Below are 12,798 nucleotides of genomic sequence, written 5' to 3' on the forward strand. Positions count from 1 at the left end.
AGCATATGGCTGGATTATAACAAAGAACTAAGTTGACAACAGAATTTAAATTTTTTAACTTAAAAAAAGTTACTGAAAAATGGAGAGCTTACTAAGCTGATATCTACATTTAGACACTAAAACATTATCTGTTTTGTAATGTATTTTAAAATGTTATCACTAGCTACAGGCAGGCAGTAGCTACACAAAGGTAGCAATTAATGTGACATTAGTTGAGTGTTGAGGCCAAATTAGAGGGAATTATTTACTCTCATTGCTGTGATTGGACGTGGATAGGAGGCACCCAGAAGCTACTATAAAAGAGGCTATGGTTAAATACACACTACTTTTTATATTCATCTTGAAATGTACAATTTCACAAAATCTTTTCAAGAGAAACAACCCTAGTGCTAGCATTGGCAGCACACATACTAAAATTGGAATGATACAGAGAAGATTAGCATGGCCTCTGTGCAAGAAAAAGAAAAGAAAAACAACCCTAAAGCAAGTGAAATACAGAAAACAATCTACAATCTTGTATCCTGTGTGTCTGTTTTTGAACAGCCGCCATAGGCTCCAAACGTTGGATAAATATTGAACTCTTAAACTTTTTGTTATGAAAATTTCCAAAGATACACAAAATAGAAAGACTAGAATAATGACCCCCTAAGTATCTATTACCCAGATTCAACATTTTTCAACATATGGCCAATCTATTTCATTTATAGCCCCACTGCTCCCACCTCCTCACTAGATTATTTAAATCAGCTGTTGGATATCAGATCATTTCACCAGAAAATACTGCAGTATGTATATCTAGGAGATTAAGACTTTTTTCAAGGCATAATCATAATGCCAGTGTTACAACTACAAAAAATGAACAAATGAACACCTTAATATCACATAATATATACTCAGTAATATTTAAAGTCTTTTGGTTATAGTCACATGGTTTATTTATTTATTTTTATTTTTTATCGAATGCTTCATAAATTTTCATGTCATCCTTGCACAGGGGCCATGCTAATCTTCTCTGTATCATTCCAATTTTAGTATATGTGCTGCTGAAGCGAGCACACACAGTTTAGATAATATTTAACAGTAATACAAGATTTTTCAGATTGAACTCTACAGGAATCTGAATTTTTTTTTTTTTGAGACAGAGTCTTGCTCTGTTGCCTGGGCCAGAGTGCCGTGGCGTCAGCCTAGGTCACAGCAACCTCAAACTCCTGGGCTTAAGCGATCCTCCTGCCTCAGCCTCCTGAGTACCTGGGACTACAGGCATGTACCACCATGCCTGGCTAATTTTTTTCTATATATTTTTAGCTGTCCAGATCATTTCTTTCTATTTTTAGTAGACACGGGGTCTTACTCTTGCTCAGGCTGGTCTCAAACTCCTGACCTCGAGTGATCCTCCTGTCTTGGCCTCCTAGAGTGCTAGGATTATAGGCGTGAGCCACTGTGCCCAGCTGGAATCTGAATTTTTGAGTTTAATTATTTCCATGTAACACTTGAATTGTTTCGTTGTGTTGAAATTCCATTAAAATGAATTATCTTATATATCACATTCCCACGTTTGGCAGATTGGTTGGTTGATTTTACCCAGGGACTAACGTAGCAAGCTGGTTGTTTGTAGGACAAGAAACAGAGGAAAACTGAAATCTGACTTCTCTGCTTTGGAAAATAACTTCTCTGAACAGAAAGAAGGAGCAATATCTTGACTAAAAGCCATGGCTGACTTTCTACTGGTTTGCACTGCTACTGTTCCACTCAGTGTAAAACTATTAAAATTCTTCTAAAAATGTTGGTATCGGCCGGGCACAGTGGCTCATGCCTGTAATCCTAGCACTCTGGGAGGCCAAGACAGGAGGATCACTCGAGGTCAGGAGTTCAAGACCAGCCTGACCAAGAGTGAGACCCCCTTCTCTACTAAAAATAGAAAGAAATTAGCTGGACAACTAAAAATATATAGAAAAACTTAGCCGGGCATGGTGGTGCACGCCTGTAGTCCCAGCTGCTCGGGAGGCTGAGGCAGAAGGATTGCTTGAGCCCAGGAGTTTGAGGTTGCTGTGAGCTAGGCTGACACCGTGGGACTCTAGCCTGAGCAACAGAGCAAGACACTGTCTCAAAAAATAAATAAATAAATAAATAAACAAAAAATACAAAGATAATACAAAAATAAAAATGTTGGTATCTAGCTACTACCCTGGCACTCCCAACCTCAACTTACCCACTACGTCCTCATACTCAACCCTTGATTTCTCTGTCCCGTGGCCAGAGCAGGGCTGGGCTCTGGTGAGCAGCTCTGCCAGCCCCCTGGCAGGCAAATGCCCACTTGGTCTCCCCAGTTTGCCAGGCTGCCATCCCACAGACAACTTTCTGCGACTACTCATGAGAACCACAGCGCACACAGGGTACCAAGCTTGTTGTTACATATTTTAAGTATCACTTTTGCCTAAAGCCTTTTATTATTTTCTCTTGTTTGGAAGTTTAGGTGACTTTATTGGGGCTATTGGGAGAAGCGTGGACTTCAGACTGAGACTGCTTCAGATCAAGGTTCATGTCTGTCCTGTGTTCTAGGCAAACTCTAAGTCCCAGTGATTTCATGTGTCAAATGAAGACGATGATAATAATATCTACTTCATGAGACTGGTGGGAGGATTAAATGAGATCATCTTTCAATGCCTAGACATCTAAATTTCCCTATAGAACTCTCTATTTTCTCTGCCAAACCTGCCAAAGCTACAACTCATGCAGTTCTCTCCATCTCAGCTTGAGGCACCACCGTTCACATTTGATTAGATCCCAAACCAGAAGTCATTCTTCTTTTCTTTCTTTTTAATTTTTATTTAAAAAAAAAAAATAGGCCGGGCGCGGTGGCTCACGCCTGTAATCCTAGCATTCTGGGAGGCCGAGGCGGGTGGATCGCTCGAGGTCAGGAGTTCGAGACCAGCCTGAGCAAGAGTGAGACCCCGTCTCTACTAAAAATAGAAAGAAATTATATGGACAACTAAAATATATATATACAAAAAATTAGCCGGGCATGGTGGTGCATGCCTGTAGTCCCAGCTACTCGGGAGGCTGAGGCAGGAGGATCGCTTGAGCCCAGGAGTTTGAGGTTGCTGTGAGCTAGGCTGAAGCCACGGCACTCACTCTAGCCCGGGCAACAGAGTGAGACTCTGTCTCAAAAAAAAAAAAAAAAAAATAGTTTCTATGATCCTTTAACTTCATCCATGTATATATTTTTGTAACTTTTTGCCATTATGTTTTTAGCTTTTTAATTCTCATTTGCATTTTTAAAAAAAAATCTCCTTACATTTTAACTTTCTCACTTCATAGTTTATAACCTATAATCATCATCTTTTACATCTTTTATTTTTATATTTTTATTCATTGATTTTGTAGGAGAGGAAAAGGGTTTTTTCCCCCTCTATCCTGGTAGGTTCACTGGCTGGGCCCTTGAAACAAAAACAAAAAAAAAACCCACAAGTCCAGGGGCATTCACAAAGAAATGAAACTTATGAGTCTTTTCTTCCAAGAATGAATGCAACCATTAATATCTAACCCCCCAGAAATGGGGTCTACATTCAAGATAGATGTTATATCCGACCACTTTGTGCCAACTCCATCGCTGTCACCCTAGTTTGGCAATCCTCACACTTTTTGGTCTCAGAATCCCTTTACATTCTTGGAAACAATTGCGAACTTCAGAGAACTTTGTTTATGTGGGTTATAGTAATACTTATCATACGTATTAGAAATTAGAGCTGAGGCAGTTTTTTTTCCACATCAGACAGGTAATGTGCTGACAGCATAACAAGGTTTGAGGGAGGCGCATCTCACACAGGCTCATGACAACCCAATCATCACATTTATGAACTATTAAAGGATATAGAACTGAAAAAAATTTAAAAATATTTATTCATTGAAAATAATAAGTCTAGGCTGGGCATGGTGACTTACACCTATAATCCCAGCACTTTGGGAGACCTAGGCAGGAGGATTGCTTGATACCAGGAGTTTGAGACCGACCTGGGCAATATAGTCAGACCCTGTGTCTGAAAATTAAAATAAAATAGGCTGGGTGTGGTGGCTTACACCTGTAATCCTAGCACTCTGGGAGGCTGAGGTGGGCGGATCATTTGAGCTCAGGACTTCGAGACCAGCCTGAGCAAGAATGAGACCCTGTCTCTACTAAAAATAGAAAAAAATTATATGGACAGCTAAAAATATATATAGAAAAAATTAGCCAGGCATGGTGGTGCATGCCTGTAGTCCCAGCTACTCGGGAGGCTGAGGCAGGAGTATTGCTTGAGCCAGGAGTTTGAGGTTGCTGTGAGCTAGGCTGACACCATGGCACTTTAGCCCGGGCAACAGAGCGAGACTCTGTCTCAAAAAAAAAAAAAAAAAAAAAAAAATTATGCCAGAACTTAGTGACTTAAAACCACCATTATTGAGAATTAAGTTAGTGAATGTCTGTAAAGTACAGGATAATGCCACATAGTCATTGCTAGGTAAGCATTTATTAAATAAAACACCACCCTGAAATGTTAATTCTATTAAATAAAAATTATAGGAGCCCATTGGTTTGGACTAAGCTGCAACAGACAGGACTAAAAATCAAATGGGATCACCTGTGCTAAAGTTCCAAGTCACCAAACCTAAACTAAGTGGTCATCTAATTTCCCAGAAAGCGAGAGAGAGAGAGAGCCCATTTCCCAAACGGACCAGTGTCCATCCTCAATCAGCATGATAATGAAGTTCCCTCTGTTTTAATCCTTATACACACACACACACACACACACACACACACACAAAAGTAGTAGAAAGTAACTTGATGTTAACTTATCAGTTATTTTTCTATTGTTCTGTCTTCTTATCTCTGACTTACAAAAAAAGGAGCTTTGATACGACTAATACACTCTTTGTTCTTTGCTTCTGCTTTCTCTACCCTTCTCTCTCCATAAAGTCAACCCCTACTGTTCTGCTCCTCGGAACACTTGCTCTGTTTTATAGAATGATGTGTTGCCTGATTCTAGAGATTCTAGAATTGCACATAAAGCCAACTGAGATCTTTAAACTAAATCTGTTATAATTTTGTCTTTTGACAATTCTAAGAACATCCATGATTGCATTTATCAATCAGCAGATAGCCATGCCCCATTTTTTTAAACTTCCCAAAAGACAATTGCCTAAATCAGAATAGCTCAAAATAATTTATCAGGTCAAGGCCAGATGCAGTGGGAGTTCAAGTCCAACCTGGGCAACACAGTGAGATCCCAACTCTAAATAAATAAATAAATAATGAAGCAAACAAGTTGGAATGGATATATGTTTTTGCTATAACCAGTGAGTACCAAGAAAAAAAATAATTTAACAAGACATAATCTAAACCCTTCCCTCATTCAGATTTTCTATAATTATTAACTATATAAACACAATTAGTGGTCATGCCCACTAAACAGATAGGCTGTTTTTGTAAAATTTGTTTTTGCAATTATTTAATCAGACTTTCTTAAGACTTTGGCCTTTATGCACTTTTACCTTCCTTAATAACTCTTCAAAAGAGCCCTTGAAAAAAAATGCAATGACTGGCAAGTTAGGGTAATATTGGAAAGCAATGCCCGTTCAAAGGTTGGCTTTAATTGAGTTGGCGGTTCACTCACAACTCTGAGTGTCATAGTCCCAGGAAGGCTGGTTAAGTTCAGTGCCACTCTAGGAATTCCACCTGCAGTTTGGTAAGCATAGGCTATTCGAGACTCCACACTTCTTTTTTTTTTTTTTTTTTGAGACAAAGTCTCACTCTGTTGCCCAGGTTAGAGTGCCGTGGCGTCAGCCTAGCTCACAGCAACCTCAAACTCCTGGGCTCAAGCAATCCTCCTGCCTCAGCCTCCCGAGTAGCTGGGACTACAGGCATGCGCCACCATGCCCAGCTAATTTTTTCTGTATATATATTTTTAGCTGTCCATATAATTTCTATTTTTAGTAGAGATGGGGTCTCACTCTTGCTCAGGCTGGTCTCGAACTCCTGAACTCAAACGATCTACCCGCCTAGGCCTCCCAGAGTGCTAGGATTACAGGCGTGAGCCACCGCGCCCGGCCCACACTTCTTTACCTATGAAACACTGAGTCCCAAGGCAAACATTAGGCTGTGAAGAGGGGGACCAGAATTAATCTAGTTTTTGTTTGTTTGTTTGTTTTTTGGTTTGGTTTGTCTTTTGAGACAGAGTCTCGCTCTGTTGCCTGAGCTAACGTGCTCTGGTATCAGCCTAGCTCACAGCAACCTCAAACTTCTGGGCTTAAGCCATCTTCCTGCCTCAGTCTCCTGAGTAGCTGGGACTACAGGTGCACACCACCATGGCCTGCTAATTTTTTCTATTTTTAGTTGCCTGGCTAATTTTTTCTATTTTTAGTAGAGACTGGGTCTTGCTCTTGCTGAGGCTGGTCTCAAACTCCTGACCTCAAGCTCCCAGAGTGCCAGGATTACAGGTGTGAGCCACCATGCCCAGCCTAATCTAGTTCTCGTCAGAGTATTCTAGGATAAATTCCCAGGCCAAATTGTCACTGACAATTTTAGAAACCCTGGATAGGATGAATTCATTGTCATAAAGATTAAAATATCACCTTATGTTTATGTGACATAAATGCTTTCAAAGCATTTTTCAGTCTTATACCATGAACAGTCTTAGGAACATCACAAGACTAATATAGTAATTATTGCTTCCATGATATAATCAGCATTCCAAAGATAAGGGGTCAAAGCAGGTTATTAATTATAAATAAGAATATTTGTGGATCCTCTGACCTGGAAATTTCTTGGAATCTGAGTGAATTCTAGGGAGAATTGTGGGTCCCCTTTGCCTTCCCTGTACTTACTGAGTACATGTATCTGCCAAGTACTGAGCACTAACAATTAAAACTTTAATTCTCTTCTTCAAATGTTCATTTTTTGTGAAGCTATAACAAAAAAGGGAAGCCAGGTGTGGTGGCGCACGCCTGTAATCCCAGCAACTCAGGAGGCTGAGGTGGGAGGATCCCTGATTGCTTGAGCCTAGGAGTCGGAGGCTGCAGTGAGCTGTGATCATGCCACTGCACTGCAGCCTGAGTGACAGAGGGAGACCCTGTCTCTAAGGGAAATAAGTAAATAATAAATGGTAAAATTTAAGGCAGGCAGAACCTTACCACCTCAATGCAGACTTCACCTCCCCACAGAAGAAAGCTAGGCGGACCAACTGTCTAGCAGAGCCCTTCCCAGATTCTTTGCTCACAAAACTGCACGCAAAATAAATTAGTTGTATAGCTGAGTATCCAAAGTACGAAATGCTTCAAACTCTGAAACCTTTTGGGCATCAACATGATGCCACAGAGGAAAATTCCACACCCGACTTCATGGGCTAGGTCGCAGTCAAAACGCAGGCAACACAATACACAGTTTATTCAGCATCCCCAAGGGGAAAAGGATCCTCCAAGCCCCATTCAGCTGCCATACATCTTTTCCTCACACACTCAGATTCTCCCACTCAAGCATGCCCATAAGGAAAAATAAAATAAAAACTGTTTCATGCACAAAATTATTAAAAATGTTATATATTAATAGAATCACCTTCAGCCTATGTGTATAAGGTGTATATGAAATATAAATGAATTTCATGTTTCAATGGGGCTCCATTCCATTCCTAAGATATCACATTATGTATACGTAAATATTCCAAAATCCAAAATCTGAAACACTTCTGGTCTCAAGCATTTTGGATAAGGGATATTCAACCTGAGGTAAGCCACTAAATTTTTCCATAGTGACCTAGTATAATAAGTATTTCAAACCTCAATCAAAAGATAAATTTCTTTTCCCAAACACTGGCAAGAGTTTCAACAGGATTGAACCAGTTTACGCCATTTGTAGTGCCCTTAGATTCTCTGCTTTTCAAGGTGCAAGACTTGGAAGGACTTATCTCTGTACTGTTCTGAATTTCTTCATGTAAGGGAGAGCAATAATATCCAAACTTTTGGAGGGAATTTAATTTTGCCTCTCTTCTGAGTAGGTGACCCCTGACTCTGGAAGCTTTCCACTTGTTTTCTTATCCTCACCAACTCTAGTTTCCCTCGTTCTTCCTTCTTGTTCCCCTACTTTAAGCTCTGCTCATCTTCAAAGAAAAAAAATAATACCTACCCTTTATCTACTTTGAAATTAAACACAGGAAGCTTTTTGAACTCACTTGAAGCAAGGAACCAAGAAAGGCTGAAGTGTGTGGTACATTAAAGATAAACACATGCTATTAATAGATTCAGAAATTCATTCGAAAAACTTTTTGAGCACCTATTATGTGTGAAGCATGTTGATTCTCTCAGGTAGGATTCTGAGTGCCCAGGGACAGGAAACTAACTCCAATTGGATTAAGGTGAATGGGAATTTATTGGCTCCTGGAATTGAGGACTGGTTGTGGGAGAAGCCTGATTCAGACGATGTGAAGGAGAAATGGATTTCTCTGTTTCTTGGCTGAGTCTGTTCTTCTCTGTGTGCTGGTTCCATTCTCACGCTCCAAGTAGTTGGTTGAAGTAGCGGCTCCAGCCTCACAGCCTCACAGCCTCACAGCCTCTTAAGGATAAAGGTAGATTGTTCCGGGGAGCACAAGACTTGGGATTCGACCAGTGGACCAGCTTGGATCTAGAGCCGTGTCTGAACCAGTCACAGTGGCCAGCGGTATAAAAATGTGATTGATCAGGCGAGGTCGCACGGTCCACTCCCGGAGCTGAGTCGGCTTCATCTGGAGTATAGGGACTGAAAGTGGGAAAGGGAATTCTCCTCCGAACAAAATGGGAGTACTCTGTCCGAGCTGCAGTTGCAAATCAACACATCCCAGCCATCCCCCTCCTACTCCTATTCACGAATTCTCAGCAGACATAAATGACATAAATGAGTTAAAAGTAGTAGGTCAGCTTATTTGACCAAATACTCTGTCCACACCCACTCCCATCTTTAATCAAGTCTCTTCTCTAAGAGTCTTATCTTTAAATGCACAATTCACGTTGCTTCAGACGCCTTTCAGCACACTGGGCGCAAGGATGTTTCTAAATGGTTTCTTGCTTCTCCTTGGAGGAGCCACAAAATACCCTTCTCTACTGGGAGAAGCAGCCTCCAGGGGAAGGAAGGAAACCAACTGATGAAAAGCAGCTTCGTTTCTCCCACCTCTAGGAAAATACATAATTAGAACCTTCCAAGATGTAAAGAAAACGGGCCAGATTTAGATTTCCAAATGCGGAGTGACGCGTATTTTACAAAATGAGGGAGTTGGATTGGATAATTGACTCAGGTTCCTTCTAGTTATTATAGGATTCTGTGATTCACATCGTTTCCTTTAGAACAGCAGTTTTTGTTTTGGTTTTAACAAGGGGAGAGGGCACTGGCTCCTGAAGTGGCAGGAAGGCTCCTTTTCCTCTTAGGGAAAGAGGAAAAGGGAAGGACGGGGAGGGTGAATGGGGCCCAGGGACAAACGTCACCCATTTCCCAGTTGCAGTTGTCAGGCAGGGGCTCGTCACTCCCCACCTGGATTTTGAGTATTTTCTCAAATCCTCAGAATTAGTTCAAATCATCTGCTTGTACTCGATAGCTTTCTTCCCTTGGCTCTCGAAAGGGATAGTAAATCAAAGCTTGACTGCTCAGACCCTGGCAGGAACATCTGTTTAACAAAGATGTTCATGGGGGCTGGGGCCAGGCTTGAGGACCTTGCCGTCATCGCTCAGGGTCTGCTCCACATTCAGGCTGGCTTCCAGGAAATGCAGCAAGTGTCAGGAATGACAAGACTGCCCGGCTCTATTGCTGAATGAATTAGTGGCCCTCAAGTTGAGTCACTGCAGAACAAAGGGCTAGGGAAACGAGGGGAAAGAATGAGAGGGGCGATGTTATAGGTGCAGACTGGTATAGAAAGCCCTGCAGCACCAGCGAGCTGTTTGGATTCTTCCACAACAGGCCAAGTAAGCAACACAGGAAAACATTCAGACGTGCGTGGAGGCAGAGAGAGCCCTGCAGCGGAAGTGTGTCAGTGCACGGCATTGCAATGCCAGCCAAAGGCAGGGACGCCGCCAAAGCTCCAGGAAAGAGAGCTGTGGGCCCTCGGTGGCTGTGGGAACCAGCATGGCTTGAATTGAGTGTGGTTTCAGCGTTTGTGCTGATGGTGCCTCATTTTAAGTTTTATTTCTCATTGATCATTCACAGGTCAGAGAGCCACACAAGTTATGGTACCAAGCAACTGTACTCCAAACGGTACAGTTTGCCAAGGGAGCCACAAATAAATGAGTCTCTTTCCCTATCTCTTCTTCCATACAGTCCTGCCCCTCTACATAAGGACCCAGAAATCTCTCAGGTCATATGAAAGCCTGTATTTCATCCTTTATCTGAAATACCACAATTTGAGAAGTAGGAAATGTGTAATTTGCAACCTAATAAAGTCAAATTTGACCCCAGTAGACAATGAACTTTAAGAAACCTCCCCCCTCCCCTTCATGTTCTGGAAAGACCCCCCCCCCTTCCCGATGGTTAAGACTCACAGATGCCCCTCTTGTGTACCTAGGAGAAGACCAGACTCAGACCCTTAAAATTCCCTTTCTTTGCCTCACAAATGATTAGCTGAACTGCTTGTTCCCACCAATCAATTGGAGCAAAATGCTTGTCAACCAAACTTTGATAGAGCTTCCCTCCTTTCACCGGGCTTCTGAACTTTGGCCCACCCTCGGCCTGAGACAGCATGCAGCCCCTGCGGAGAATAGGCTGGCCTCGGGGTCAAACATTCTCTGATCTGCTCTGATTTGTTACTTCCACCCCACTTTCCCACGCCTTTCCCACGCCTGGTTCATCCTAGCCTTGTTTACTCCTCTGTCACAGAAAAACTCTTTTCACCCAACCCTTGAGAGCTTGCAGACCTTATAGTGGCAGTATTCTCCTATTGCCAGAGTTCCCCACTGCCTGCAATAATCCTTTTGGATAAGTCTCTCCTAGTAAGCCCCAAATCTTTTTTTTTTATTTGACAAACCAGAAATGGAAAACAATCCATCAGCCCCTTCCTGAACTTCTAGCAGTAGAAGTTTCATAGACACTGAATATTGTTTGATTTTTCAGCCCCTAGAATGGGTTTCCAGAGTGCACTGTGGCTTGCCAAGAGAATGCAACCTCTAACAAATGATGATAAGGGTAGATAGTCTAAGTTAAATGCTCGTCATGTGCTAGGCACTGTTTTAAGTGTTCTATATATGTTATCACATCTCATTTTCCCAATTTCCATAAAAGGTAGGTGCTATTTTTAGCTCTGTCTTACAGGGGAGAAAACTAAGGTCCAGAGAAGTTAAATAACTTACTCAAGGTCACACAGCCAATGTGGCAGAGCTGGGATGCAAAGTCAGGTCAATCTAAGGCCATGCTTGAATTCTACCTACTATACCGCGCCTTTCCTAAAGGATGGCTTCCTGGAAACGCTCCTTTTGGTGGCTGGTATCTCTGTGGATAGAAATCATGTGGAAAAGAAACTCAGCCAGGAACTAGCCTGGCACCAAGTCAGAGCACGGTGTCCACCTGCCAAACACCAACCGTTTCACAGAACAGCGATGTCTAATGGGATCACTTTGACTGGGATGGAGCGAGACAAAAAAAGAGACCAGTGTGTAATCACGCCTTTAGCACAAAAACAAGAACACGCGGTGTGAACTCCAGAAATGACCAAACAGCTCCCTCTCCTGGCTAACATAAGCAACTGCCGCTTCCTTATCAACGACAGTTTTAGCTGAGTTTGGTTCCTGCCACTTCCCAGGAAAAAAATTATTAAAATACTCAATCGTCACATTGCCCCCACCTTCTGAAAGCACCCAATCTAGAGCACCCTCACTCTGTTGAACACTTCCTTCCCCAAATCATCTAACACAAACTCAAATCCTGTTATAAGCCCCTTCTAATTCCCTCTTATCTAAGCTTTGCACAGTTCCCCAGGGTGTATAAACCCGAGTCATAAACCCGTTAATGATTCTATTTGGCTGCAGATGTGAACCCAGCGAGCCGATGGGTTTTTAACTCCAGCTTGTCACCCGTGGGTCTGAACTTGATGTTTTCCGTGCGCCACCTGGTGGTTATGTCGTGTAATAGCAGATGTTCCACCTCTGGCGGGTTCTGGAAAGACCACGCCTGGGGTTGCGTCCCCCTCTCTGCTTAGCACTCTCGCTCTCCTCTCTTCTTAACCACCTTCCCAACCCCCTGCTGCAACTCCCAGCCTATGGAGAAGGCTTTATTTCCTTTGGGAGAATGTAAACGGTTTACCATACTGAAAAGATCTCTCTATACCTCAGTCATCTTCAACTCAATTTCACCAGCCGGGAGAGCTGGGGCCCCGGCCTTCACAGGTCCCTGTGGCTTCACTCTGCACCCGGGAATGCAGGGGATGCGCCGGCACAGGCCCCCGTTCCTGTCATTAGGTCCGTGTGGGAAAAGGAGTTCCAGAAGCGTCTCTGCCACACCTCTCCTTCCCAGAGTTTGCTTCTTAATGTCGTTTAGGCTCTTGAGATGAAGGATGAAAGTGTCTAACCCTTATGTTATTATTCTTACTACTGTTCCCAAACACTAATCACAAAAGTCACAACAAATTCTTGATTGGTGGGCAGAACATTGGCTCTAAATTAAAAAGTTTTTTTGGCTTAAACAAAAGATGTCACCTCTCACAGATTCGGAGCTTTAGAAGGCGAAGAGCGAGGGGCTGACTGACGCAGCTCCTGTTGAGGACCCCGTCCTGCTGCGGTCCCCCGTCTTTCTCCCGGGAACCTGCACGGTGGAGAGAGAGTACA

The 12,798-nt window shown here is 42.6% G+C and overlaps 2 non-coding genes and 1 pseudogene across 2 annotated transcripts; 1 reads left to right on the plus strand and 2 right to left on the minus strand.

Moving 5' to 3' along the window:
- The first annotated feature begins 386 nt into the window (after window positions 1–386).
- On the plus strand, window positions 387–480 carry LOC138397734 (U6 spliceosomal RNA; annotated as a pseudogene).
- Window positions 481–949: 469 nt separating this feature from the next.
- LOC138397690 (U6 spliceosomal RNA) lies at window positions 950–1,056 on the minus strand. Its single transcript, XR_011235821.1, has one exon. It is a non-coding gene; the product is annotated as a U6 spliceosomal RNA (small nuclear RNA).
- Window positions 1,057–3,766: 2,710 nt separating this feature from the next.
- On the minus strand, window positions 3,767–3,870 carry LOC138397801 (small nucleolar RNA U13). The gene has a single exon (XR_011235905.1). It is a non-coding gene; the product is annotated as a small nucleolar RNA U13 (small nucleolar RNA).
- Window positions 3,871–12,798: the final 8,928 nt, after the last annotated feature.

The sequence above is a fragment of the Eulemur rufifrons genome, chromosome 16, assembly GCF_041146395.1.
Source record: "Eulemur rufifrons isolate Redbay chromosome 16, OSU_ERuf_1, whole genome shotgun sequence".
NCBI classification, from domain to species: Eukaryota; Metazoa; Chordata; class Mammalia; order Primates; family Lemuridae; genus Eulemur; species Eulemur rufifrons.